At 39.5% G+C, this 27996-nt stretch overlaps 1 long non-coding RNA gene across 2 annotated transcripts in view; it reads right to left on the bottom strand.

Moving 5' to 3' along the window:
- The window catches only part of LOC133049283 (uncharacterized), a 248542-nt gene that overhangs the window by 60375 nt on the left and 160171 nt on the right, over positions 1 to 27996 (bottom strand). Inside the window, exon 3 of one of the 2 annotated variants that reach the window (XR_009691280.1) lies at positions 14820 to 15629. The exons of the other annotated variant lie outside the window; for it this stretch is intronic. This is a non-coding gene — a long non-coding RNA (uncharacterized LOC133049283). Of the gene's footprint in view, positions 1 to 14819; positions 15630 to 27996 lie in introns of those variants that run through there. 2 annotated transcript variants of the gene reach the window in all.

The following is a 27996-nucleotide window of genomic DNA, read 5'->3' as shown; positions in this document are numbered from 1 at the left end:
TGGAGAATCCTATGGAAAGAGGAGCCTGGCAGACTATAGTCCATGTGATCGCAAAGAGTAAGACACAACTTAGCAACTAAACAAGAACAACAAAATCACCTATGTTTTCTACATGTTCTACAATGATCATGAAACCAAATAGGATTCTGAAGAGCCCTCCCAGGCTCAGAAACTTTTCTGTATGCCCTATTTCTTGTTTGCAGGAAAAAGGTTTCATCCTCCATCCCTGGGTTCCAAAGAGCAGCTTCAAACTGCTACTAATTAGGGAAGTGAGAGAATTATTATTGTTCAGTCACTAAGTCATGTCTGGCTCTTTCCAATCCCATGAACTGCAGCATGTCAGGCTTCCCTGTCCTTCATCATCTCCTAGCGTTTGCTCAAGCTCATGTCATCGAGTCAATGATGCCATCCAACCGTCTCATCCTCTGTCGTCCCCTTCCCCTCCTGCCCTCAATCTTTCCCAGCATCATGGTCTTTTCCAATGAGTCAGGTCTTCACATCAGGTGGCCAGAGTATTGGAGCTTTAGCACCAGTGCTGTTGCTGCTGCTACGTCGCTTCAGTCGTGTCTGACTCTTAGCGACCCCATAGACTGAAGCCTACCAGGCTCCTCCGTCCGTGGGATCTTCCAGGCAAGAGTACTGGAGTGGGGTGCCATTGCCTTCTCCTAGCATCAGTGAGAGAATACCAAAATGAAAAAAAAGTACAGCAATTGGGCAGGTCTTGGTTACCCCTTGGGTAATGTGCATAACAACCTGATACAAATCTCTAAGTTCTTCTGTAGGAGCTGGAGCCCCCACCAAAGGGTTGATGATTGAGATTCCCAGAACACCACCCTGTTAGCTCCCCACCAATCAATCAGAGGAAGGTCACACACCCTGCAGCCCTCCCCCCCCCCCCAAGCTTTGCCTATAAAAGAATTCTCCCTAGAAACCATCAGGGAGTTCATGTCTTTTTTTGAGCATGAGCCATCCTGTTCTCTTTGCTGAGTCCTGCAATAAACCTTTCTCCAGTCCAAACTCCAAAGTTTCAGGTTATTTGGCCTCACAGTGCATCAGGCATGTGAACTTGGATTTGGTAACAATCATTTAATGCTTTCATAATCTGAAAGAAAGCAACGAGATTATAAGAAGGAGAAAAATGGACTAAACTTGGTATAGTCCATTGACTTTATATGGTATAGTCCATATGTAAACTCCATTGATTCTGACTGCCACCACAATCTCTGTGCTGAAAGGATTCCTTGCTGATTTCTTTTGTAGGAGGAGGGAGGCGGTTTTCTCCAGGGTTACCCCTTTTCTCCAGGCCAAGATTAGTTCAGCAAACCATTATATGAAGTGACATGATTTGTAATATATGTAATTTGTAATATTTGTAATATCTCCTCACCAGGGTCCTCCAAATAGTTCCTCACCAGAGATAAGATTTGTTATGGGTTGAGTCATGTCCCCCATCCCAAATATTCTATTTTGAAATCTTAACCCTAGTTAGTACCTCAGAATGTGACCTTATTTGAAAATAGGAGGGTCACAGATGTAATTGGCTAACTTGGATGAGGCTCTACTGGATTAGGATAGTTGGAATGGGGTGCCTCTAATCCATTATGGGCTTCCCAGGTGGCTCAGTGGTTAAAAATCCACCTACCAGTTCAGGAGCCTCAAGAGACATGGGTTCAATCCCTGGGTCAAGAAAATCCCCTGGAGTAGGAAATGGCAACCCATTCTAATATACTTGCCAGGATAATCCCATGGACAGAGGAGTCTGGCAGACTACAATGCATGGAGTTGCAAAGAGTCAAACAAAACTGAGTGACTGAGCACGCGCACACACACACACACACACACACACGCACATGCACACAATCCACTATGACTGGTATCCTTATAAAAAGAAAGATTTGGATGCAGAGATATGCAGAGAAGGAAGATGGACAGAAGACCTGGGAAGCACATCACATGAATGTGAAGGCAGAGATTCAGGTGATGCCTTTACCAGGCAAGGAAAGTCAGAGAAGGGAGGGCAGAGCATCTTGCTTACCACCATCCAAAAGAACCAACTTCACCAACACCTCAATCGTGGACTTCTAGAATTTTTATTTATTGTCTCCAGAGTTGTAAGCAATAAATGTTGTGGTTTAAGCTACCCAATTTGTGGTACTTTGTTTTGGTAGACCTAGGAATCTAATATAGACTCAAGTATTCTTGGCACTTGATCAGGTGTCTATTTTTCTAAAGGTTGAATCCAAACTGAAGGGAAATTGTGATTTTTGTCCAGGGGGTAATCATTTTGCAATCTTTCTGCCTTGGCAAATGTAAAACATAAATCTCACTCTGCAGTGGTGAGACCCAGAGTGGCACTAATGGTAAAGAAAAGTGAAAGTGAAGTCGCTCAGTCATGTCCCACTCTTTGTGACCCCATGGACTGTAGCCCACCAGGCTCCTCCGTCCATGGGCTTTCCCAGGCAAGAATACTGGAGTGGTTTGCCATTTCCTTCTCCAAAAAGAACCTACCTGCAAATGCAGAAGATGTAACAGACACAGGTTCTGTCCCCGGGTAGGAAAGATTCCCTGGAGGGGCGTGGCAACCCACTCCAGTATTCTTGCCTGGAGAATTCCATGGACAGAGGAGACTGGCGGGCTCTCTGGATCCATAGGGTCCCAAAGAGGTGGCCACGACGGAAGCGACTTAGCATAGCACAAGATTAACAGGTTTAAGAGCTCTGCAAAATAACATTGAGATGCCCTTCACCAGGGATGGAATTGTACACTTGCTGATACTTTTTACTGAGAAACATGCATTTCTCTCTGGTTGTGGCAGTCAAGGGGAGGGGATGGACCTATCATGGGGGAGGAATAAATGGAAGAGAGTCACTTTGGAAGCAAGAAGTACCTGCAGGTACTCAGGCTACAGACTACAGGCTGGGGAGAAAAAGTGGTCCTGCTGGGAGAGCCTGGGTTATGAACTGGGAAAGGTTATTTATAGTTTCCGGCTTTGTTCCCTCTGAATTGCAAATCTTATCTGCTAGCCCCAAACCTTCAGAAAATCTTCTCAAGGATTATGGACTCACTTATCACTGTGGGGAATCAGAGGCCAGGGAATGTAACCCATGGGGGGTAGATGGGAAAGGATTGATAGCCTGTTGAGAGAATCCAGCCTCAGGACCACAGGTGGTGACTCACACAAAAGTCATGCTGGGTCTAGAGACCCTTGGTTGGCTCAAGTGGCAGATGGCCGCCAGGACAGATTTGGGAAACAAGTCCATTTTCCCTGACAAATAAAACTGGTAAAAGACTAAACTTCCTGAACACTGCCAGGGCGGTACTTACACTACTGCTTTTTTAGGTACTTAGTTTTCGTGAGATATCAAAACTGAGCAAATCTGGGACATCTTTATTTTTTTTTTAATTAAAGTAGTAGTTGACTTACAATATTACAGGATGACACAATTCTCTATAACACTATGCCAGATACCCAGTTTTTTCAAGATGTTCATGCATTCAGCATTTTCTTTTCAACTGCTCTCCATAGATATGGCATCAAATCCACAAAGTTATAGGGACAATACTATCCCAGTAATATTTCAGCCTATAGATTTTATTCGAAAGTGTTGCTACGTCTTAAGAAACGATATAAGCTTAACCAAATGATAATAATCAGTATCGCGCTTCCCAGAAGGCTCAGTGGTAACGAATCCGCCTGCCTCTGCAGAAGACGCAGGAGACACGGGTTCAATCCCTAGGTCAGGAAGATCTCCTGAATGAGGGCTTGGTTGCCCACTCCAGTGTTCTTGCCTGGAGAATTCTATGAACAGAGGAGCCTAGCGGGCTGCAATCCATGGGGTCACAAAGAGTCAGACATGTCTGAGAGACTGGAGGCGCGCACACACACACACATTTGTCTATGCGGTGCTCTCTTTTTTCTTTTTTGATGAAATAGATAAATCACAAATAGGTTGTCTCTATCTTCCCGTGGCTGTAGTCCAATCTACCATAACCTCTGATTTAGGCCTCCTGCATCTCTTTTATTTTCCTTCAATCCATTTTCTCTCCAGGAGTTAAATTAACTAAAAATGCTAGTTTAACTCTGTAATCTTCAGTTTAAAAGTCTGCAATACTTCACCAAGGAAAAAGAATTAAATTTGTCAGGGACATGGAGCAGGCTTTATCTCTACCCTCATCCCCTTCTCTATCTGGAGATTTTTTCTCCTCACTTAGCCTAATTCCTAATTTTCCTTCAGGTTTTAAATTTAACAGCACTTTCTCAAGGGAGTCTTTACAATCTTGAATCTAAGTCACCTGCCTATATCACCCTACTCTTTAACTGTCTTCAATTAAAACTGTATCTTCTAATTATGTATTTGTTAATGTATTTGTATAATATTCATCTTCCCCATTTTTAAATTCTTTTAAGGCATAGATTGTTTTCCCACTGAGTTGTGCTCCATCCCAAGGTTCTAACAGAATTTCTCATCTATCATAGCTGTATTATAAATGCTTAATAAATACTTGTTGAATAAGTAAGTAGATGCCCTTGAAATAGTACTTAAATTTTGTCTTAAAGAAAACACTCAAATATACTAAATTCTTTTTTTTCAAGGCCAAGATTTTTTTTTTAAGCAAAGGGTGAAATCTTCACACTTGCTTAAAGATGAAAAATTTCATCTTCTTGAGAAGATTCTTGAGTCTTGAATTTTTCAGTTTCTCAGAAGCAAATCTTGTAAAGCTTCTCAGTCCATCCACCATTTTGATGAAGTAAGAGTATCTCTGAATCAATTTTAATGATATACTCGACTGAAAGTCCCTCAGAATAATTTTTTTCTTCCACCCCAAGACCTTCCTTGGACATGGTTTGGTATTGTGTTCTTCAGCTTTAAGCAAGCATAGTCTGTCCCTTGAATTTCTTTTCTCCATGAAAGAAAATATAATCCCTTGCCTTAAGTATATAACTCTGACTTCAATTTCTTCATCTATCAAATGGGAATAACAACCAAGTTCCTAACTAACAGAGCTATTTTAAGGATCAAGTGATTAATGACTGAAAATGTAAAATTCCTTATTTTATAATGGCAAAGTATTAGACACAGAACTGTTTCATAAATACTATTGGTGCTAGCATGCTAAATCACTTCAGTCCTATCGAACTCTTTGCAACCCTATGGACTGTAGCCTGCCAGGCTTCTGTCCATGGGATTTTCCAGGCAAGAATACTGGAGTGGGTTGCCATGCCCTCCTCCAGGGGAATCTTCCAGACCCAGGGATTGAACCCACAACTCTTATGTCTCCTGCATTGGCGGCCAGGTTCTTTACCACTCTTGCCACTGGGGAAGCCCAAATACTATTGATATGCATAGCTAATTGTTGCATTTCCAATGAGTTTATCTAATGATGTGTGACTGGTGTTTTTATTTGTAAACATACATCTATTAGTAAGCGTCAACCTATATATAACTAATCAAATAAAAAGTCTAGGAATATATGGAGAAAGAAAAAAATACAAACCAAATTTGATTAATAAAATAGAAGCAATGAATTTAAGGTAGAAATAAATTACCCACTCCAGTTTTATGCATTTTATTTCTAAAGTTTATGCAAGTTCCCTTATATATGGTCTTAGTTTTACATTTTGACAATTTTATTAGCAATACTGAAAGATTTTAAACTGTCATTACATTTAATCTTCTTCCTAAAGCTCCTTGTTTCATTGGCAGTAAAGACATAAATTGTCATTGCCTATTCCTATTCAACTTTGACGTATAATATTCTTTTTGTTTAGCTAACCTAAATCAGCCATGTAATGTTGCCCCTTTGGGTAATAATTATACCTGAAATATGCACCTGAGTAGAAGAAAGGAAAACATCTCAATTCCAGCTTCTTTTCATTTTGCTTTATGATTACTGATTTATGTATTTCTTGGGTCTCCTATTATTCAACAGAAATAAACCTCTCCACCTCCCAGGATATTTGCAAATATATGTCAATGAATTATGTAGCCCTCCCTCCCCCCTACCACCACCCCTACACACAAACACAGACACATAATTTTAATTTTTTGTAAATTAGCATAAAGCACATGTTGCATGTCATTATTTGACACTAAATCATTTCAACAACTATATTTTAAATCAACTTAAAAGTAGCAAAATGAAATTTTAGTAAACTGCACTCAGTGTTGCCAAAAAAAAACTTATATTCTCAAAATATTTCTACATTGTAATAATAAATTTTTCACATCCTCATCAACAACCTATAAAATTAATGTTGATAAAGGCATTATACGCTTATTGGGAAAACAGTTCCCTATCGAGTCATAAAAAAGAAACTCTAGGTCAATTTCAAGGTTGTTCTCATTTTATAGTGAGGATATTCAAGGAATGAGTCTTCTGCAAAATGCTAAAGCAAGATTTTGCTTTTGTTCGTGGTTGTTTTTGACACTAAAAAGACAAGCAATGTGAAGATTGGTTAGGGCAATGCGCCTGGTGTTTAAGCTGTCCTCCGCTGGCAGCCGCTGCAGCACTGGGCAGGGTGTCATTTACTATCAGGGTCATTGTCACTGAGTCACCCTCCCTGCCTGTCTCTCTCTCTCTCCCCCTGCCTTCTCTTTCTCTTTCTCATTAATCAACTTGCATGACCAAATAAATAGTCACAAGGAACACCCTTTTATAATATCATCCCCATTCCCTCAGGTTGCCAGACTGCATATTGTGCATACTTCCCCATTATTTGCCTTGATTGAAAGGGACCTTCAAGAGTGTTCCTTCAGAGAATGAGAGGCTGAGTTCCTTTTCCAGATTATAGCCATTAGTGAGAGTCATGGTTAGTGAGAGAGTCAATTCCTAGGCAAGTTGATAAGAAGTCTGGGTCCCCAAGGAGGAGATAGGGGTCTGGAATTCTCAAGGAGGAGCAAAGGACAAGCAACTTTTTTTTCTCTACATTCCTTAGTCTTAGTCACATAAAACTTTTTTTTTTTCTTTAAGTCAGGAATGGGTGATTACACAACAAACAACTCAGTTTAAACACTGCTCACTTCAGTTCAGTTCAGTCGCTCGGTCATGTCCGACTCTTTGCAAAGTCCTGAATCGCAACACGCCAGGCCTCCCTGTCCATCACCAACTCCCGGAGTTTACTCAAACTCATATCCACAGAGTCGGTGATACCATCCAACCATCTCATCCTCTGTCGTCCCCTTCTCTTCCCTTCTTCAATCTTTCCCAGCATCAGGGTCTTTTCCAATGAGTCAGTTCTTCACATTAGGTGGCCAAAGTACTGGAGTTTCACCTTCAGCATCAGTCCTTCCAGTGAACACTCAGGACTGATCCCTGTAGGATGGACTGGTTGGATCTCCTTGCAGTCCAAGGGACTCACAAGAGTCCTCCAATACCACAGTTCAAAAGCATCCGTTCTTCAGCGCTCAGCTTTCTTTATAGTCCAACTCTCACATCCATACATGACTACTGGAAAAACCATAGCCTTGACTAGATGGACCTTTGTTGGCAAAACAATGTCTCTGCTTTTTAATATGTTGTCTAGATTGGTCATAACTTTTCTTCCAAAGAGTAAGCATCTTTTAATTTCATGGCTGCAGTCACCATCTGCAGTGATTTTGGAGTCTGATAAAATAAAGTCTGCCACTGTTTCCCCATCTATTTACCATGAAGTGATGGGACCAGATGCCATAATTTTAGTTTTCTGAATGTTGAGCTTTAAGCCAACTTTTTCACTCTCCTCTTTTACTTTCATCAAGAAGCTCTTTAGTTCCTCACTTTCTGCCATAAGGGTGGTATCATCTACATATCTTAGGTTATTGATATTTCTCCTGGCAATCTTGATTCCAGCTTGTGCTTCATCTGGCCCAGCATTTCTCATTATGTACTCTGCATATAAGTTAAATAAGCAGGGTGACAATATACAGCATTGATGTACTCCTTTTCCAATTTAGAACCAGTCCGTTGTCCCATGTCCAGTTCTAATTGTTGCTTCTTGACCTGCACACAGATTTCTCAAGAGGCTGGTCAGGTGGCTTGGTATTCCCATCTCTTTAAGACTCTTCCACAGTTTGTGGTGATCCACACAGTTAAAGGTTTTGGCATAGTCAATAAAGCAGATGTTTTTCTGGAACTCACTTGCTTTTTAAATGATCCAATGAATGTTGGCAATTTGATCACTGGTTCTTCTGCCTTTTCTAAATCCAGCTTGAACATCTGGAAGTTCATTGCTCTTGATGCCTGGCTTGGAGAATTGTGCAGTAGTTTGAGCATTCTTTGGCATTGCCTTTCTTTGGGGTTGAAATGAAAACTGACTTTTCCAGTCCTGTGGCCACTGCAGAGTTTTCCAAATTTGCTGGCACATTAGGTGCAGTATTTTCAGAGCATCATCTTATAGGATTTGAAATAGCTCAACTGGAATTCCATCACCTCCACTAGCTTTGTTCATAGTGATTCTTCCTAAGGCCCACTTGACTTTTTATTCCAAAATGTCTGGCTCTAGGTGAGTGATTATACCAACGTGATTATCTGGGTCATGAAGATCTTTTTTGTATAGTTCTTCTGTGTATTCTTGCCACCTCTTCTTAATATTTCTGCTTCTGTTAGGTCCATACCATTTCCGTCCTTTATTGAGCCCATCTTTGCATGAAATATTCCCTTGGTATCTCTAATTTTCTTGAAGAGATCTCTAGTCTTTCCCATTCTATTGTTTTTCTCTATTTCTTTGCACTGATCACTGAGGCTTTTTTATTTCTTCTCCTTGCTATTCTTTGGAACTCTGCATTCAAATAGGTATATTTTTCCTTTTCTCCTTTGCTTTTTGCTTCTCTTCTTTTCACAGCTATTTGTAAGGCCTCCTCAGACAGACATTTTTCCTTTTTGCATTTGCTTTTCTTGGGGATGGTCTTGTTCCCTGTCTCTTGTACAATGTCACGAACCATAGTTGATCAGGCACTCTGTCTATCAGATCTAATCCCTTGAATCTATTTCTCACTTCCTCTATGTAATCATAAGGGATTTGATTTAGGTCATACCTGAATGGTCTAGTGGTTTTCCCTACTTTCTTCAATTTAAGGCTGAACTTAAGTCTGAAGTCTGCATTTTAAACTCTGTACTAAGGATTATATAACAACAATGTATCCAGTTTGAGGACAGTTTCTCCTTCCTGAAAACCTTCTGACTAATCCTGATATTTTAGAATGTACATTATGGGAGTGGATCTGGTAAAATCTTTCTATCGTTAAGTTCTAATCCTGTTATCTTAAAATGTAAACTGTGGGAGTGGGTCTAGTAAGATCTTTACAACCCTGAGATATTCTTTTGATTTACTGTAATAATCAATTTAAAAAGTATATAACTCCCTTGCTAAGACTGGCAAGGGGGGGCACTCTCTGTCCGCCTTCTGATTATGTCAGAAGCTTTCTCTGTCCCTTTTCCACTTCAGTACAACTCTGCTACAAACAAAAGCTCTTGAGTGATCAAGCCTAGTCCCTGGTCCCTGGTCCCGATGCTAAATCTTCTTTGAAGATCATGAATCCAACATCATTCACCGTAAAATCTCTGTACACTTTAAAAACAATAACAAACTTTAAAGCCAATTCAGTACTTCTGGAACAGATCAGTGTTCATATTTACTAAAATAATACATACCCATGGTAAAACGTTAAGCATAATACAAAACATTCAAAATAGTCATAATCTTAAGTATATTACAAAACATGCACAAAAAAATGGTCATTATCTTACTTCCTAAAGGTAAACAATTTTGAAAATTCTCGATAAACAGTGAGTGCAAACATTCAGAATACAAAATCCCTATTATATATTTTTAAAATAGTACTTCTCACCTTCAGGTAAACATTCCATCTAGTAGCCAAAACCTTATCTTATTTAATTCAGTGTTAACTCATTCCCACCAGAGTTTGAGAAGTCAATGAAGTGTTTTCACAGAAAAAAGTATAATTTGTTCAGTCAATTAGGCTTTCCCACTATCCTTATCTCTAGAATTGTATCCAGTTTTTTATTTAGTTCGAGATACTACACAGGTGTCGGGGCAGAGATGTGGATCCTCTCCCATGTCGTCTGTTCACACAACATTTGCTTGTTCACATTTACTCTTGTTGGCCTTTAATGAGATCTCCTATATACCATTTAGTCTTCCTTCCCAAGGTCAAGCCTTCTACATCCTCTTTCCACAACAAGCCCTTTTGATTCTCAGTTCTCAGCTACATCCAGACCCTGTTTGAGGGATACAGAAGCAAGTACTAGTTGACTATGCTCCTCAAACTCTGGAGCTGCCTGAAACCCATCAGCCTGGTAACTTCTGCAACCATTGCTACTCCATAGCTTAGGGATCATGCAGGACACAGGGCATGCCAACATAGAAGGCATGCCGACATAAAAGGTTTGCCCACTCTCCAGTCACCCTTTGAAATACAAGTCACAGGCACCTTCTGTATTCCATGCTGCCCTGCCCCAAGCGCAGTAAGAGGTTGTAGAACACTCTACCTGCTAGCAGTTCAGTTCTAGGTTATCTTAGGTAAGTGACAGTTCTCGATACAAGTTTCTAAAGCAGAGTGGTGGCATCCTTTTCAGTCCTCCTCCTTCCCCCAGTTTTGACAATATTTAACCTAAGGTCCAAGGATAGGCTTCTGTTATCTTTCCACACTATTAGTTAGAGAAGCAACGGTATGTCTTCTGGCTTAGCCTTTTAGAAATACAATATGCTGACCCTTACAGGTCAAAAGCTCTGGCTTTCAAGACTATGTCTCTACTATGAGTCTCAAGAGTGTATTTTGGAACTCAGAAGCCAAGGTATTGACATTTTGTCCACTATATTCAATGTAATTTATCCCCTGAGACATTGCGTGTTAATGAATTAATAGGGGAAAGGTCACTGGGAAAAAAGGGAAATAGATCATATCACATAGAGAAGAATTTCAGTTAACATAATAGGATTCTATGCATCTGTCTAGCCAACTGCATATTCACATATTTATCTTTCTAGAGAACTATTTTTTTTCTCTAGAGAATTCAGACATGTCCATCGCTTATTTCTCAGAATTTTTCCATTTTCCCACTTTGTCTGAAGCTGTGCTTTAGCAAATACACCATGCATTTCTTCTGCCTTCACTATCATTCCATTTTATTTATGATTGAGTTCATTGGTTACCCCTTGTTTATGCCCCAAATCATAGGGTTTCAGAGGAAAACAGCATTGTTTCACAGGTAATACATTACTATTTTCTGACAAGTTAGAATATCAGAATAGACTCTTCTTTTTCTTTTTGTCTACTCTTTTCCTTTTTTTTTTTTTTGGTGGGGGGCAGTATTTTGGGGAGTGGGGAGTAGGTGAAGTGCCTATAACTCACACTGAGAAAGCTATGCAAAAAGTTGAAATGTAATAACTGAAGGAGATCTAAACATAAAAACCTCTTAGGCATTTGTCAGTAAAATTGCAATAAAAATTCTTCAGTGTTCATAACTATTTCTTTCATTCTTACTACTAACCCTGTAATTAGTCTAGGTCTCCATGATTGTCATGTAGACCAAGAGTCTGAAAACTTTTTTCTGTTAATGACCAGATAGTAAATATTTTGGTCTTTGCATACTATCTGGTCTCTGTCACAACTACCCAACTCTTCTGGGGCAGGGCAACAGCTACCATAGAAAATATACATGTGAATGAATATGAAAGAAAGTGAAAATGAAGTTGTTCAGTCATGTCTGACTCTTTACAACCCTGTGGACTATAGCCCACCAGGCTCCTCCTCTGCCCATGGGATTTTCCAGGCAAGAATAAAAGAGTGAGTTGCCATTTTCTTCTCCAGGGGATCTTCCCGACCCAGGGATCAAACTCAGGTCTCCCACATTGCAGGCAGACTCTTTACCCTCTGAGCCACCAGGGAAACCCAAATGAGGTTGGCTGCATTCTATTAAATGTTATTTACACACACACACACACACAAAGCAGGTGTCAGACCCCTATTTAGACTATCTAGACACTATCTAAAAGTGTCCTCCCTTTTTAATCCATTCTGCATTTTCTGTCCTATGAGTCTGTGGAGTGTACAACTTCCCCTGATGAGATGACATGACTTACATATGGATCTCTTAATATTTCTCATACTGTTCTTTAAGATCCTCTACAAGATGACCGTTAGTAAGGGAAAGAAAACTGGAACCAAGCGGAAGAAAGTGTTGGGAAATCTGATCTGACCATGGGTTCTGATTTTGGCAAGGACAGTTCAAGGAGACTTTTCAAAAGATGTAGAAACTTCAGGCATAAACCAGGTCACTATGCCTGCTCACCTCTCTCGGAATATTGGACACCAGAGGGGAGGATCCAGATGGTCATCAAACATTCAGTGGCCAAGAGGCATCATTTGCAGTTTTTTCTCTATATGAAAGGCCCTCAGCCAGGAATCCATAGAGACAGAGACGAGCTATAGTACAGTTCTTGAGCCAGGCACTCAGCAAGTTTATCATAAATTCACAGTCAAGCCAAATCTTTGTTTCTAGGCCTCTGGATACCATCCAAATGGCTAGAGTTCATGGCAAAGCCAGAGGCTGGATACATATTAAGCCAAAGAATTAGATTGACCAAAGAGTTGGGAGCAAAGATAGACATGATCCTAACTTAGAGCAAACACTGTAAAAACCTATTCAGAAGGATAAAATTGGTTGTGGTACCATAAAGGGAAGGCTACCTGGTTCTGGATGGAGTCGCCCTAGGAACTGCCTCAATTAGTTAAGTCACTTAAGGGATCTGTACATCTGTACATTCTTCTGCAATGAATGTACAACCTCTCCTTCTTGATGGTGGTCAGAAAAATAGGTGATGAGAGACTGAAAGATTGTAACTTAAAAGCATCTAAGACTATAGAAGTCACATAAATCCTGACTTGCATATACTCAATGAGAAATCTAACTGACACAACGAGCAAATTACTGGCCTCAGCAAGTGCTCAGCTGCAGTCTGGTTTTCAGAGAAATCAAATAATATTCAAAGACCACTTTATTAAGTCATCTTAAAAAATCATTGTCATAGATAACAAAGGTATTTATCATCTGTATGAGCAATTAATGTTTGCCTGCAGAAAAAACTAATTGAAAAATCAAATCATAATTAGATAGTAACTAAGTAAGCAGGGGTGATATGCTATATAAATTGCTTAATGACATTAGGCTAAGATAACATAAAACACATCTACTTTATCATAAAATTTTCCTCTTATGAATGGATACAGAACGTGCTGCGTCCATAACCTTCAGTTCCTTGCATCTCTTTTCACAAGAGGGATATCTTTCTTGGGAAGGAAGTTTTTGAGTCTCAAAGTGGGTATTTAGAAGGCAACCGTTCCTTTGACTATTCTTGCATTAGCGCAGCCAAGATTTATCTCCTGTAACTCTTCATGTTCTATATTTCTATGACTGGCCAAGCTTGATTTTATAAGACACAGTCTTTAGTTAAATAAATCTATTTGGATAACCACATCACAATCAGATCTTGCTGCATGAAAACTGTCCTTTGCTTTTCCCATAACTTATCTGTTCTTTGCTGTATTACCTAACATTTTTACTCTCAAGGGATATTCTTTTATTTAATTTGCAAGATAGTAAAAGTCTTCACAGGCTGTCAAAGAGACAGCCTTGAACTGGAAACCTCAGAGGCACATAAAGCATAAACAAAACACATTGGATTCCTATCTGGTTGGCAGACATGGACACGTGGGGGCCCAGCTGTTGGAGTTGAGATCAATGGATCTTGTTAAAGTAATTTAATTCCAAGACTCACTACACCAAGATCTACTTCCTGCCTCAATTAGCATTGGCTTAGGAACAGATGTGGAACTAAACCTGGGGGGGTTTTTGGTGGGGGGAGGGTACATAAGGGTATGGGGCTTATATATCAGAAGATTTAGATGCTGGGCAGCTGGTGAAATTAGAGACAGTGTGACACAGAATGCCAGCCATAAAGGAGAGTAGGAGCTTGCAGTGGGGAAATGAGTAAATATTGGCCTGGGTGAATGCAAGGGGAAACAAAGTGATATTCTAGGGAGCTGAGAGCCAGGAATCTGTCCTGAACACAATTTGGAATATTAGCTACACAGGATGGAAAACAGAGAAAAGAGAGTGGGAAAATATAGCAGTAAGTACCAATGAAGAGACTATTTAGTATTCTGAAGTCCTCAGTGATGGGTTGCTTAACTACAAACAAGTCTCTGACACTCACCAGCTTATTTAAAAAATGGGGACAATAAAACTAACTCACTGGGTTATTGAAAGATAGCCCATATAAAGTGCTTATTATAATAAAATTTATAGCTTATTATTACTATTAAAAACTCAACATTCCGAAAACTAAGATCATGGCATCTGGTCCCATCACTTCATGGCAAATATATGGGGAAACAAGGGAAACAGTGACAGACTTTATTTTCTTGGGCTCCAAAATCACCGCAGACAGTGACTGCAGCCATGAAATTAGAAGACACTTGCTTCTTGGAAGGAAAGCTATGACAAATCTAGACAGCATATTACAAAGCAGAGACATCACTTTGCCAACAAAGGTCTGTATTGTTAAAGCTATGGTTTTTCCAGTCGTCATGTACAGATGTGAGAGTTGAACCATAAAGAAGACTGAGTGTAGAAGCATTGATGCTTTCGAACTGTGGTGCTGGAGTCCCTTGGATAGGAAGTTCACACCAGACAGTCTTAAAGGAAATCAACCTTGAGTATTCATTGGAAGGACTGATGCTGAAGCTAGAGCTCCAATACTTTGGCCACCTGATACAAAGAGCCGACTCATTGGAAAAGACCCTGATGCTGGGAAAGACTGAGGGCAGGAGGAGAAGGGGATGACAGAGGATGAGATGGTTGGATGGCATCACCAGCTCTATGGACCTGAGTTTGAGCAAACTCCAGTAGTAGTGAAGGACAGAGAAGCCTGGCATGCAATAGTCCATGAGTTTGCAAAGAGTCATACATAGCAACTGAACAACAACAAATTTTTATTATTATATCTGATACATGGAATACTGATAAAAACTACTTTCCTCATCTCTAATATAGAAGATCCTTAATGTGAAATCTATGGCCCAAGGGAGAATCATAATTGGGTATTTGCAAACAAGTGAACCACTTGTTCCAAAGTGGAACCACTTCAAATTGTTTACAGAAATTTGTGCGTGTGTGTGTGTGCACTTTTCGGAGAAAAGGGTTTATATCTTTTATCTGATTTTATCTCAAGAATGCCCATGACCTGAACCAAGGTTGAGAAGCACTGAGCTGGTACGCAGGAGTGAAGGTTTTCACAACTCACTCACTAGTTGGCAAAAATGTGATCCTACTATATTAGCAGGCCAGTTTCCCATGGATTCAGCCTGGATAGGACAATACTTTAGGAAATAGTCCTTTCATTCTGACAGCTGGATATGGCAACTGTGTTTGGGAGTGAAGAGTAATTGTACAGCAAACAACACTTTGGTTGGTGACTCAATTCCCTACTTGGATCTGTTCACACATTGGAACTTTTCTCTCCTTTCTGCTTTTTCTTCCATCATTAACTGAATCATCCTCATGATTGGTGCCTGACCTTGTATTCCAGGATGACAAATGTTTCCATACTTCCTCTGGTTCTTCCTGGTCTGAAAGCAAAAAGACAGTCATTGTAACAGAAATAAAAAGATTCCAGAAGCATTCTCCTGCTTTTATTCAGATGATCTCTTTTGCCAATATTTATCAACTAGAACATATTTAGCACCAGGTTGTTGATAGAGGATTATGCTAATAAAATGGATGTTTTCATTCATAATGAAAACAATGATGACAAATAATATTCTGTATAAGGACAATTGCAACATCTGGATCTACTTGACAAAGTAGAAGTAACATTCAGAAGTATTGAAAAAGAGATTTTGCATTAATATAAAATAAAGGTCAGGTCTGAATATAATCCATATACCATGTTTTGGAATGATAAAATCATTAATTATTCTGTATACAACTGTGACGATATTATATTGAGACATAAAATACGGTTTTTCATAAATTAAAAATAAGTCAATATAAGTTCTTTGTCAAAGTTCATCTTACTAGATAAATAGGAAAACATAGGATTAATAAATATGCAGAGTCATAACTCTAGCACTTTAACATATTCATGAGCCAATTAAGAAAATATGGTTGGCATTCCATTATTGGTGGTGGTAGCTTTGGTTCAAAGAATAATTGGTCTTCTGGTGCATGAGATTATATGCTGAATTCTTTCTCATATATAACCTGCAGAAAATTAAGGTCTATTTTATGTCCTTTTTAAAAAATAATTTTGGTGACTATCAATAAAGCAACAAGAAAATATTTCTAAGGACAAAATGATATTTTTTTGCAGATGATTGTCAATATATGAATAAGTACTTAGTGAATATTGTATTTAAAGAGCCATCAGTTCCCTTCTAAAGGGGCTGCCCTATTACAGATTGAGGGATTTGCATTTACATTGCTTTACTTGTCAATCAGTTTTACTCACTGAGCTTTAATGAAGCAAGCTTAGAAATGTGAACCAGAGGAGAGAAAATGGTAAAACTTTCAGTACATCTGTTTTAACACCTCAGAATCATGCAGGTTTTAGCTGAAATATTTTACAGGTAAACTATACCACTGCTAACTCAAATTTTCACCTTCAAAACACCTTAAAAATCAGTTTTTATGTAAAGATCAGTGTATAGGTCAGTAAACAAAAGAAGGCCAAGTTAAGTTTTCAGATGATAGGAGCAAAAGGTAGATATGATGAAAACTGATAACGAAAGATAGATGCAGAGATATAAGATTTGACATAATGAAAAAAAGAGAAAAAAAACAGTCTATATATTCCACACAGACAGGGATTGTGTTTGCTTCAATGTGGTATCTCCATTTCTTAGGACTATGTTTGTGTCAGATAGCAGGCACTCAAAAGTCTGAGTGGATTTGTGACTGATACAACTTTAAAGCTGAGTCAGACAACATGTTGCTGGAACACTCCAATAAAGACAGAATAACAAGGGGCTAGAGATGCTGCTACAGCAGAGATGTTGAATGAAGGGCTCAAGTTTCACTAAACCGTTTAGACTTAAGCGCCATTATTTATGGCTCTGCTTAATTATGAACTTACATGTCTTAGCATAAGAGAAACATGGTGAGTACATGAGTCCTCTACATATGAACCTTCACGTTTTGAACTTTCAAAGATATAAACATGGACTTACTGTTGAAGTACTGTTGGAAAGGAGTCCCAGAGAAAGAACCAAGAGAGTCGAGGGAAAGTAGAAGTAACTGAAGAACCAAAGAGACTCATGATGCAGGAAACGGCAAGGGGATTTTCTTAATCTGAGAGGCACTGTTAATTTTTGAGGCAAAGCACCCCAACATAGACTGGCACACGAAGGTTGCAGCAGCCATTCAGAATGCAATCCAGTGTTATCATGTCATCTGTGATGAGAAAGCTTCCCTGACAGCTCAGTTGATAAAGAATCCGCCTGCAATGCAGGAAGATCCCAATTTGATTCCTGGGTTGGAAAGATCCGCTGGAGAAGGGAAAGGCTATCCACTCCAGTATTCTACCCTGGAAAATTCCATGGACCGTATAGTCCATGGAGTCGTGAAGTGCTGGACACAACTGAGCGACTTTATTTTCATGATGAAAAAAAAAGCTACCACCCAGACATCACTGGATCATTTTTTCATTTTTTCAATCTATCTACCGATAGAATTAAATCCACAAGAAACCAGAACCTGTGCCATCAGTGTCGGGCATGAGTGAAATTTCAGCTTGCCCTCCATCTCCTATTGCTGATGATCTTTCAGCTCTGCACTCTTCCTCCTGCAGTCAGTAACTCTTCTTGGCTGTGCACTTGATGCCAGCCCTGGTATGCCAGCGTGGTACTATACTATTGTACTTTTCAAGGTACTGTACAGTATGATTCAAAATATTTTATTTTTGTGTGTTTGTGTTTGCTCTTTATATATTATTTGTGTGAAAAGTATCATAAACCTATTAAAGTACAGTACTATATAACTGATGCTGAAAAAGATTGAAGGCAGAAAGAGAAGGGGATGACAGAGGACAAGATGATTGGCTGGCTCACCAACTCGATGGACATGAGTTTGAGCAAGTTCTGGGAGTTGGTGATTGACAGGGACGCCTGGCATGTTGCAGTCCATGAGGTCGCAAAGAGTTGGACACAACCAAGAGACTGAACTGAACTGAATTATATAACCAATTGTGTTTGTTGGGTACTGAGGCTAACTTTGTTGGACTTACGAACAAGCTGGACTTATGAACAAATTAGACTTACAAATATGCTCTCAGAATGGAACTTGTTCCTATATAGGAGACTTACTGTAATTGAGTGTGGATGCTAAGTCTCTTCAGTCGTGTCTGACTCTTTGCAACCCTATGGACTGCAGCCCACCAGGCTCTTCCGTCCATGGGATTCTCCAGACAAGAACACTGGAGTGGGTACTGTGATTGTATACCTCATCTAAGATAAAAAGGAAAAATGATGTGTTTGTCTACAAAATATAGATTCTCAAGTTTCTTTTTGAGCCCTTGTCTAAAGAGCCAGAATAAACTGGAAACACTTCCAAGACCAACTAATAAATAAGATGTTCATCAAACATGTTTTTTATATCAAATTTAATCACTAAAGTTAATTTGATTGAGCATTTAAATTAGCAGAAACCAAATTGAGAGTAATTTTTCAACTTTCAGGTAAATTGGAGTGTTTAGCACAATCTAATTAAGAGATATCTGAGCTAGTTGTTATGGGTCACTAGTTACTACTAATCAGAAACTCTTGAATATATTTGTAGAATTTTTCTACCTCAGTCTTGTATTGAATTTCTTTCCTTTCCATAAGATTAAAAATCTGAGTTTTTTTTTAATTGGTTTGTTTGAAGCGCAAACTTTTAAACATCTTTCTAATGAAATTGCTTCTTTAGACAGGCAAATAATTTGTGACAAATTGTCAGTTTCAGTGATTGGCTTGAAACAAGACCATAAATATTCAGCTTGACATCACAAAACATCTGCTCTTTGATTGCAATATGCTACTTTTATGTTTTGGTTTCAAGAACCCTGACTTTTATTTACATGTACCAGATTACATCCTTTTATAAAACTTGAAATGATGGTTAGCATTAAGACTTGCAAATAATATCAAAATATATGCACACACATATAAGCAGACATGTTGGCCTTCATATTCTTCCCTCATGGTACAGTAGTTCATAGTCAGCCAGTAATTCCATGGAAGAGAGGCAAGGATCCAGAGATCTGGAGTTCATTTCATTCCTGACTAATTTCACACATATGTAAAAGACATTAATTATAGTAGAGTTCACTGCTAAGGCTAAAAAGCAAGATATATGTGAGGGGGCAGGAGAGGGTGGGGGAGAGGTGGAAATCTACCTCTTATGAATATTGAGTTACTCAATTCAGGAAAAACATCGTGTTTTGGACTGATCTGAGTCCTCTTTATAGAATGAGAATTCTCTTGCTTTCCATTTTCTGTCTCTTTACCAAAAAGCTTATAGTTCCCTCACTACAAACTGATTCTAAGGTTTGGCTTCTAAAGTGCTCTTTTCAAAGCTCTCAATTACTTGCAAATCCCTGAATTTTCTAAGATCCCCCAGGTGCTGTATTTATTTTAAAGGAATTGTGTGTACATGCTTTGTTCATTAATCACAAATTGGGAGGTGTATTAGCAGTTGAAAAGATTCTTCAGGAACTTTACAACTGAGAGTACTGAACAATAAATTCAGAAATATTGGTCAAATAATGACAAGAGAAAAGCTTGGCTACCATTTTGTTTAATCCATCACTGAAACTGGCTGTTCTGTTTAGAAAATATTTCTTGGAAATCTTGTTTTTTATTTAGTCTGTTTGGTGATGTTTTTCATTGGCAAGCATAAGAAAACAGAACAGTGAAGTTTGCAAGTCTTTGCTTGTTTGTGTGTGTGTGCTCAGTCAGGTCTGACTCTTTGCAAACCCATGGACTGTAGCCAGCCAGGGTTCTCTCTCCATGGAATTTTCCAGGCAAGAATACTGGAGTGGATTGCCATTTTCTACTCCAGGGGATCTTTCCCACCCAGGGATTGAACACATGTCTCTTAGCAGGAGTATTCTTTACCACTGTGTTATCTGGGAAGTATTCTTTACCACTGTGTTATCTGGGAAGTATTCTTTACCACTGTGTTATCTGGGAAGTACCACTTTCTTGAGGGTTGGGCTAAAAAACAGGAACTGATGCCCAGCATCAGAGTCAAGAGTCATTCAGTCACTGAGATTCACCAACACTTTCCAAGTCAGCCAGGAAATGCTGAATTAGAAGCTCATCAATGAGGCTAACTGGGCAGCTTTGCAGATTTATATTCAGTTAGGAATATTTTTCCAAAGATCTTGAAGTTGACTTTTGCAAGAATTTTTCTTAATCTCTTTGAATACCTGAAAAATAGATTTGCATACAGGTCTGTATAGGAACTGTTTAAATAATGCAGGGCTATTTCTCTAATTAAAGTCTTAAAAGCTGTATTCATGGTCAAGCTTAAACCTTTAGGAAGGATTTCCCCCAAATGATTTGATTCATATTAGGATATATATTACTTGTACCTTACCAAGAAAGAGACTCTCCTAGGAATTAATGAAATGTTCAAAACTTCTTTTATAATACATAGCTTAAATGAGCAGAATTTTGAGTGGATATCCAGAAGCTAACCACTTTAACTGGCAAAACATTCCCTTCCCCAGTTACTCAAGTATGGAACACCTTATTTGTTATTAATCTGTGTCTTATGTTTGTGATGTTAAAAATGAATTAAAGTGATTAGCCTCTCAATACCCCTCAAAATTCTGCTCATTTAGACTATATATTATAAAAGAAGTTTTGAATGTTTCATTAATTGGCTTCATAATTTTAAAGAGAATGAAGACTAGCCCACTCATTTATATCACCTAACACTGTTTGCCTGGTAGCTCAGCAGGTAAGGAATCCACCTGCAGAGCAGGACACCCGGGTTCTATTCCTACATAGGGAATAGCCCCTGGAAAACGGATACCCTACCCACTCCAGTATTTATCGGCTTCCCCGGTGGTTCAGAGGGTAAAGTGTCTGCCTGCAATGCAGGAGACCCAGGTTCGATTCCTGGGTCGGGAAGATCCCCTGGAAGAGGAAATGGCAACCCACTCCGGTACTCTTGCCTGGAAAATCCCATAGATGGAGAAGCCTATAGGCTACAGTCTATGGTAGGCTACAGTCTATGGTAGGCTACAGTCTATGCGGTTGCAGAGAGTCGGACACAACAAAGGGACTTCATTTTTCACTGGTGGCTCAGACAGTAAAGAATCCACCCTCAATGTGGGAGACCTGGGTTCGACCCCTGGGTTGGGAAGATCCCCTGGAGGAGGGCATGGAGAATCCCCCTGGGCAGAGGAGCCTGGTGGGGTCGCACATGGGGTCGTCCATGGGGTCGCACAGAGTCAGACACGACTGAGCGAAAAAGCACAGCGCAACACTGTTTCACCAAGTAAAAATGTTTTGCTTCAGTAGTGTGCGACCACATGCGACGATAGCCCACCAGGCCCCTCTCTCAGGTTTCTCCAGCCAAGAATACTGGATTGGGTTGCCATACCTTCTTCCCAAGGATCTTCCCCACCCAGGGATCGAACCTGCGTTTCTTATGTCCCCTACATTGGCAGGCGACATCTTTACCTCTAGCGCAACCTGGGAAGCCCCTACTTAGAATCTAATAACTGCAAAATGTTTAAGGAATTAAACCTGCAATAATGCTGTAGTGATTGTCATAGTTTATCTGCTTTGAAAATGAATGCCTAGAAATTTTTCTAGCAATCTTAGGTAATGTTTAACCCCTATGCTTATTGGATAACTTAGTTAAGAAGCTCTGGGTGGATTATTTCTATTTAATCATGACAAAGGCCCTCGGGGATAAGTAGAACTTCTGTTTACTGTTCTCCATGTGATCAAGTGAGTACACTGATATGTATTTATTTTCTAAATTATCTCCAAAAATGCAGGTGTAGAAATAACATCCTACATGATGTATTTCAACTTAGAGTTTTTAGGTGCTGAAAATATACCTGCACTATTATATGGCACTGTGAGCTATTCCATTTTTCACTCCTTTGATATAAATTTAAATTTAAAAAAAAAGAATGTGGTTATATTCCCATTCTTGATTCTCCTCTATTTTTAATGCACTGGTAATCAGTCCAAGTTTATTAATTTTTTTTGCCCATTCAATAAATTTTCATTAAGACCCACAATTTCCATGGATTAAATCATTCACCAAAATAGTCTTGCAAATACTCTAGGCTTCTAAGAACTAAGGATGAAGAATATTCATTGATGAAGAATATTTAATACACACAATACATTAATTTACATTAATTTTGTGTGGACACATGGATATGAAATGTAACACCTCAAACATCCAAGATTTGTTTTCAGATTTATTATGAGAGAAAATGAGTGACCTTGGAAATACCAAAATATTGAATAGTATAAGTTTCAAAATGGGGCATATTGAGAAAGAAATGAAAGATAGCATCTAACACAGTGATTTCAAAATAGTAAGCACTTGAGAAAAAGTCTTTGTTAAACATTACTTGAGTGTTCTATAAAATAAGTCAAAACATAAGCATTACATAAACTTTTCCTTAAGGGCAGTATATTACTAAAACATTTCAGGAAAAAAAATAACAAAGTTCACGATGAACTGACTTATGAAAAAACAGCATTATGATATTTTTAGGCCAAAATTATGATCTTATGACTATTCCCCCAAGGCTTTAAAGTATCTGGGCCAGATTCAGCTTAACCAATGGCTTATTTTCCGGAGTCTTCCCACTGGTCCAACAAAATCTTGGTTCTGAATCTTGGTTCCCATTTAAACTTGAGGAAGCCAACTGCAGCAAATGCTAGGAATACCCTCCTCAAAACCTACAAAATAGGTTAAAATAAGGAGCAGCTTTCCCTGTAGTCAACATAAACAGTAACCACTCTTTCTGACCTCCAGAAAACATTAGGCAAAGAGAGTCAAAGACTGATATTTAAAATCTGAAGTTGTATAAACTTTTAGGATATTTAAAGTGAGATATATCTTTTATTGTCTTGAAAGTGTTACTCAACCAAACTTGGATCCCCTCTCCCACATGCAGTAAAGTCAACATAATGACGTGAGTTTGTCGTGAAGGAAAATACAGTGTTTATTGCAGGGCGTCAAGCAGAGTCCAGAGCAGCTAGTACACAAGACACCTGAACTCCCCAATGGGTTTCAGAAAGGCATTTGTTTAAAATTTTATTGGAGTATAATTGCTGTACACTGCTGTGTTAGTTTCTGCTATAAGCAAAGTGAATCAGTTATATATATACATATACCCCTCTTTTTTTTTTTTAGATTTCCTTCCCATTTTGATGATCACAAAGCACTTAGTAGAGTTCCATGTGCTATCCAGTAGGTTCTCATTAGTTATCTGTTTTATGAATAGCAGTGTGTATATTTCAGTCTCAATCTCCTGATTCATTCCACCCCCCACTTCCCACCTTGGTCCATAACTTTGTTCTCATATCTGTTCTCTACAACTAATGGACACCAAGCTTTATAAATAAAGGTTGCCCATACAATTTTTTAGATTCCATATGTAAGCCATATTGTGCAATATTTGTTTTTCTCTTTATGACTTCACTCTACATGACAGTCTTTAGATCTATCCACATTTCTGCAAATTGCACTGTTTTATATCAACAGAGGAATGGGTAAAGATGTGGTACATATATATCATGGGATATTACTCAACCATCAAAAGGGATGAAATAGTGCCATTTTCAGCAGAGCATTTTTACAGACAAGGTGAGGGAAGGTCATTTCAGGGTATGTAATAAGTGATCACAGTCATCAAGTAGTTAATTTCTTGCATTTGATGGGGGTTTTAGCATCTGTAAAACAGCTCAGGGAATGTGCACCAGATACTATTACCTAGGTACTTCAGAGAGGAGCTGAAGCAGAGGAAATGAGTGGGTGTCTGCCCCACCAAGGCCCCATAAGGCCCTGCTTCCTTACACAAGAAGAGACACTGCATTGGCTATAATCATGGAGACAAAGGCAGCTCACCTCATCAAGTGACAAGATAGATTAAATCAAACTCTACCAACATGCCAAATTAAAATATCTTCAGTACCAGTTGAACTTGATGTTGGAAAACCCTCATTAGAGAATTTGCACATGTCCTTGGCATCTCAAGTAGGAATGCTTCACCACCCACTCAGTCCCTGGAGATCCTTTCATACCATCTTCCCTCCCTCTTCACTTCAGAGGAAATCATCCCCTAGTTCCACTGCCAGGAACTGGATCACAAAAAGTCTTGAGCTGCTTTACTTCAGTTTTTATCATAGTCACTTTCCAGTCTTCCCGTTCCTCCCTTCTGCTTGTGACCCATGAGATTCTTAGCTGGGCTCCTCTCTTCCACTCCCTCCAGAAAACATTGTTCCCTCTGACTTCCTGAGGGCATTTCCCCTTGTGTTCATTCAACAGACTCGGGGTTCCTTCTCTTGTTTCTTCTCCATGCATTCAATGTCTTTAAATATCAAGCTACCAGGCATTCACTCAACCCAAAGGTTTTTTTCCTTCTCGTTGTTTCTTTTGTTTGTTTGAGAAGGAGGTGAGGGGATTTTTGCTTTTTAGTTTGTTTTTGATAGGTTAGAAACCAGCCTTTTTAAAAGTATTTGTATGTGAATAGGAGATTGGAAAGTAAAAGGGCCACACTATGGTGTGACAGTGTGCACAAAGGCATGCACCCCACTAAACTCCACTGTCCTAGACTGTCTGCAGGCAGCAGTTTGGAACTTGGTGTGACTGGAGCCTCCAAACAGGTCTCCTGAAATCCAGCTCTTCCAGTTAGCCTTCTGTCGACCAAAGCTACCCATGTCCCTCACTCCACTGGAGGATGGAGAGGGCCACCGGGTTGGCTGAATGGGGAGGTTTTCTTTGCTATTCATAATGGTCTTTTCTCAAAGAATTCAGTTCTTGCAAGACTTCATGTCTTCCCAATGATTGTCTAAGTAGTCAGGAGGCAGCGGTCTACCAGAAACTGAGTTCTACCAGTCCTCCACTGAGTTTTGTCCCAGAAATCAGAAGCCTTTTCCTGGAACAGCCAAATTCACAAGGGAAAAAAAAATCACATTTCAGGTCCATACTGGCTCATGCAACACATGGACGGATGGATGGGCGGACCACACACAGACATACACATTCACACACACATTGACAGACACACACACACCTCTGCCATGCAGATATGGGGAAAGGAGGTAGGGTCCCAGCAAGTAGGAACATGCTTTCCATGACACTCAGTTAGATGCAGTGGTCTTCATGCCACCCCTCACACAGCAACAAGTCTACCACCCAGACCACCCCCAGAGCACAGTGATGAATACTGAAGCCAGTGCTCCTCAGGTTGCCAGAGCCTTCCAGTAGCCTCTGTATGTGGGACTCTTGGGAAAAGGTGTTGAGGTCAGCAGAGAGGAAGATGGGCTGGACACAGGTGCTGGTGTGGGCCATCTAGGAGGTTGCTTCAGAGTAGCAATGTCAGCATTGAGCAGGATGAGGTTGTAGTTGGGCTGCAGAATGATAGCAGGAATCTGCAGTTTCTGGATAATTTTTTCATCCCAGTTGTCATCCTGGTCGTATTTCCCCAGAGGACTTTGAGGACTGCTGTCTTAATCACAGTGGCCTTCCCCAGGTGGATTAGCACTGACTGGGGCCAGTCAGTGCTCTGGTTCACCGTGGGCACTGCAGACTTCAACCGCGCATCCTTCTGCAGACTGCCACCATGTACTCCTCTGGCCCTCCAGTAGAGGGCCACCTGCAGCAGCCAGCACACTCCATGGGTTTGGGAAACTACTGTCTCCATTTTCCTAGACTATGGAGAAAGCCCCAGCTTAGTAAAGATAAACTCAGATCTCCCCTTCCAAAGGGTAATGTATCAATCCCTCAACCAGGAAAGTACAAATCTGGAAAGGTGGTCCCCATGACTGTGATGACCGCTAAGCCACCTGGCCTCTTTTTCTTTTTACTTTAAATAGTAATCAACTACCTTGACATGGCTAGCAACAAAGATCAAGGTTAAAATTAAAGGTTTTGAAAGCAAATGAAATCTGGGTTCCAGCCCCAGGCGCTTACTGGCAATAAAGTGAAAGTTGCTCAGTATTGTCAAACTCTTTGCAACCCCATGGACTATACAGTTCATGAAATTATCCAGGCCAGAATACTGGAATGGGTAGCCTTTCCCTTTTCCAGGGGATCTTCCCAACCCAGGGATCGAACCCAGGTCTCCCGCATTGCAGGCAGATTCTTTACCATCTGAGCCACAAGAGAAGCCCTAATGACAAGAAGACCTTGGACAAATCGCCAAATCTCTAAAAGTCTTCTCCTGCCTATAAGATGAATATAGTAGTGCTGTTCTTAGTCACTCAGTCATGTCCGACTCTTTGTGAATCCACAGACTGCAGCCTGCCAGGCTCCTCTGTCCATGGGGATTCACCAGGCTAGAATACTAGAGTGGGTTGCCACGCCATTTTCTCATTCTTCAGGAGATGGGATGATATGATGCAGGTAAATAGACTCAAAACATCATTATAAACATGACCACCATGAACTAAGTCATACTATTCTCCTCTGACAAAAAGAATGGAGAAGGTGGCTTAGTGTGTGCAAGACTCCGCTCAAGGGTTTTTAAAGCTTTTTTCTTCTTACTATAAAGAGAAAAAAGAAAAACAAATATCTGCAGTTTGACTTGAAATATATAAAATTTATGAAGCATAGGGAAAAACTGAAAGAAAATATTGGAAATGTCAATAGTTGCTCTGGTGGGCTTTTTTCCTACTTTCCTGCCTCCTTGTATTTTCTATTAGTGGGCCTGTCTGATTTTCACAGTGAAATATTACCATCATTTTAAGATATAAAGAATTTGTTTTAAAAGTTCCATCTTCTTGTTTTCTTTTTGATACATACATAATATTTTTAAATTTAAAAAACCAAGCAGATGATTACAAAACATTGTATGATATATGACTTATTACATATTTTGGTTAAGATACAAATTGGAATCTACAATAAACCAAACAGCAAAAATGAGACTTGTGATAGACATTTTCTTTTAAAATCTTTTAAAATCTATGTAAGTTTACATAGTATCATAAAATCAATATACTTCCAAAGGAAAGCAAAAGTGTTCCTGATTCTTTTTAAAAAACATAGATCTAGAAACACAGATTATAATTCTGGTATATACACATTTGTTACTTTGAGGAAAATGAACAATAAAATTATATTTGTATTTTCTACATGTATAGATGTAAGAGTTGGACTATAAAGAAAGCTGAGCGCAGAAGAATTTATGCTTTTGAACTGTGATGCTGGAGAAGACTCTTGAGAGTCCTTTGCAAACGGCAAGGAGATCCAACCAGTCCATCCTAAAGGAGATCAGTCCTGGGTGTTCACTGGAAGGACTGATGCTGAAGCTGAAACTCCAATACTTTGGCCACCTGACGCGAAGAACTGACTCATTGGAAAAGACCCTGATGCTGAGAAGGATTGAAGGTGGGAGGAGAAGGGGACGACAGAGGATGAGATGGTTGCATGGCATCACTGACTCAATGGACATGAGTTTGAGTAAACTCCGGGACTTGGTGATGGACAGGGAGGCCTGGCGGGCTGTAGTCCATGGAGTCACAAAGAGTCAGACACGACTGTGCGACTGAACTGACTGACTGATGTATTCAGTTACCTTCCTAAGGTTTTATTTATCAAATTTTTTCTTTCTACTTTTAATATAAAATGCATATTGATTTGCATATTATTTAATAATGAGCATCCTCCATAAGTCACAGCTATGCAGAGAAGCAGGACGTCCTGCAATTTTGGAAGAGCATCCATCAGTTCAGTCTTTCTCAGCATGAA

This window comes from Dama dama, chromosome 30 (assembly GCF_033118175.1).
Source record: "Dama dama isolate Ldn47 chromosome 30, ASM3311817v1, whole genome shotgun sequence".
Taxonomy (NCBI): Eukaryota; Metazoa; Chordata; class Mammalia; order Artiodactyla; family Cervidae; genus Dama; species Dama dama.
Note: the sequence above shows the minus strand (reverse complement) of the source record. Positions and strands in the feature narration are given on the sequence as shown.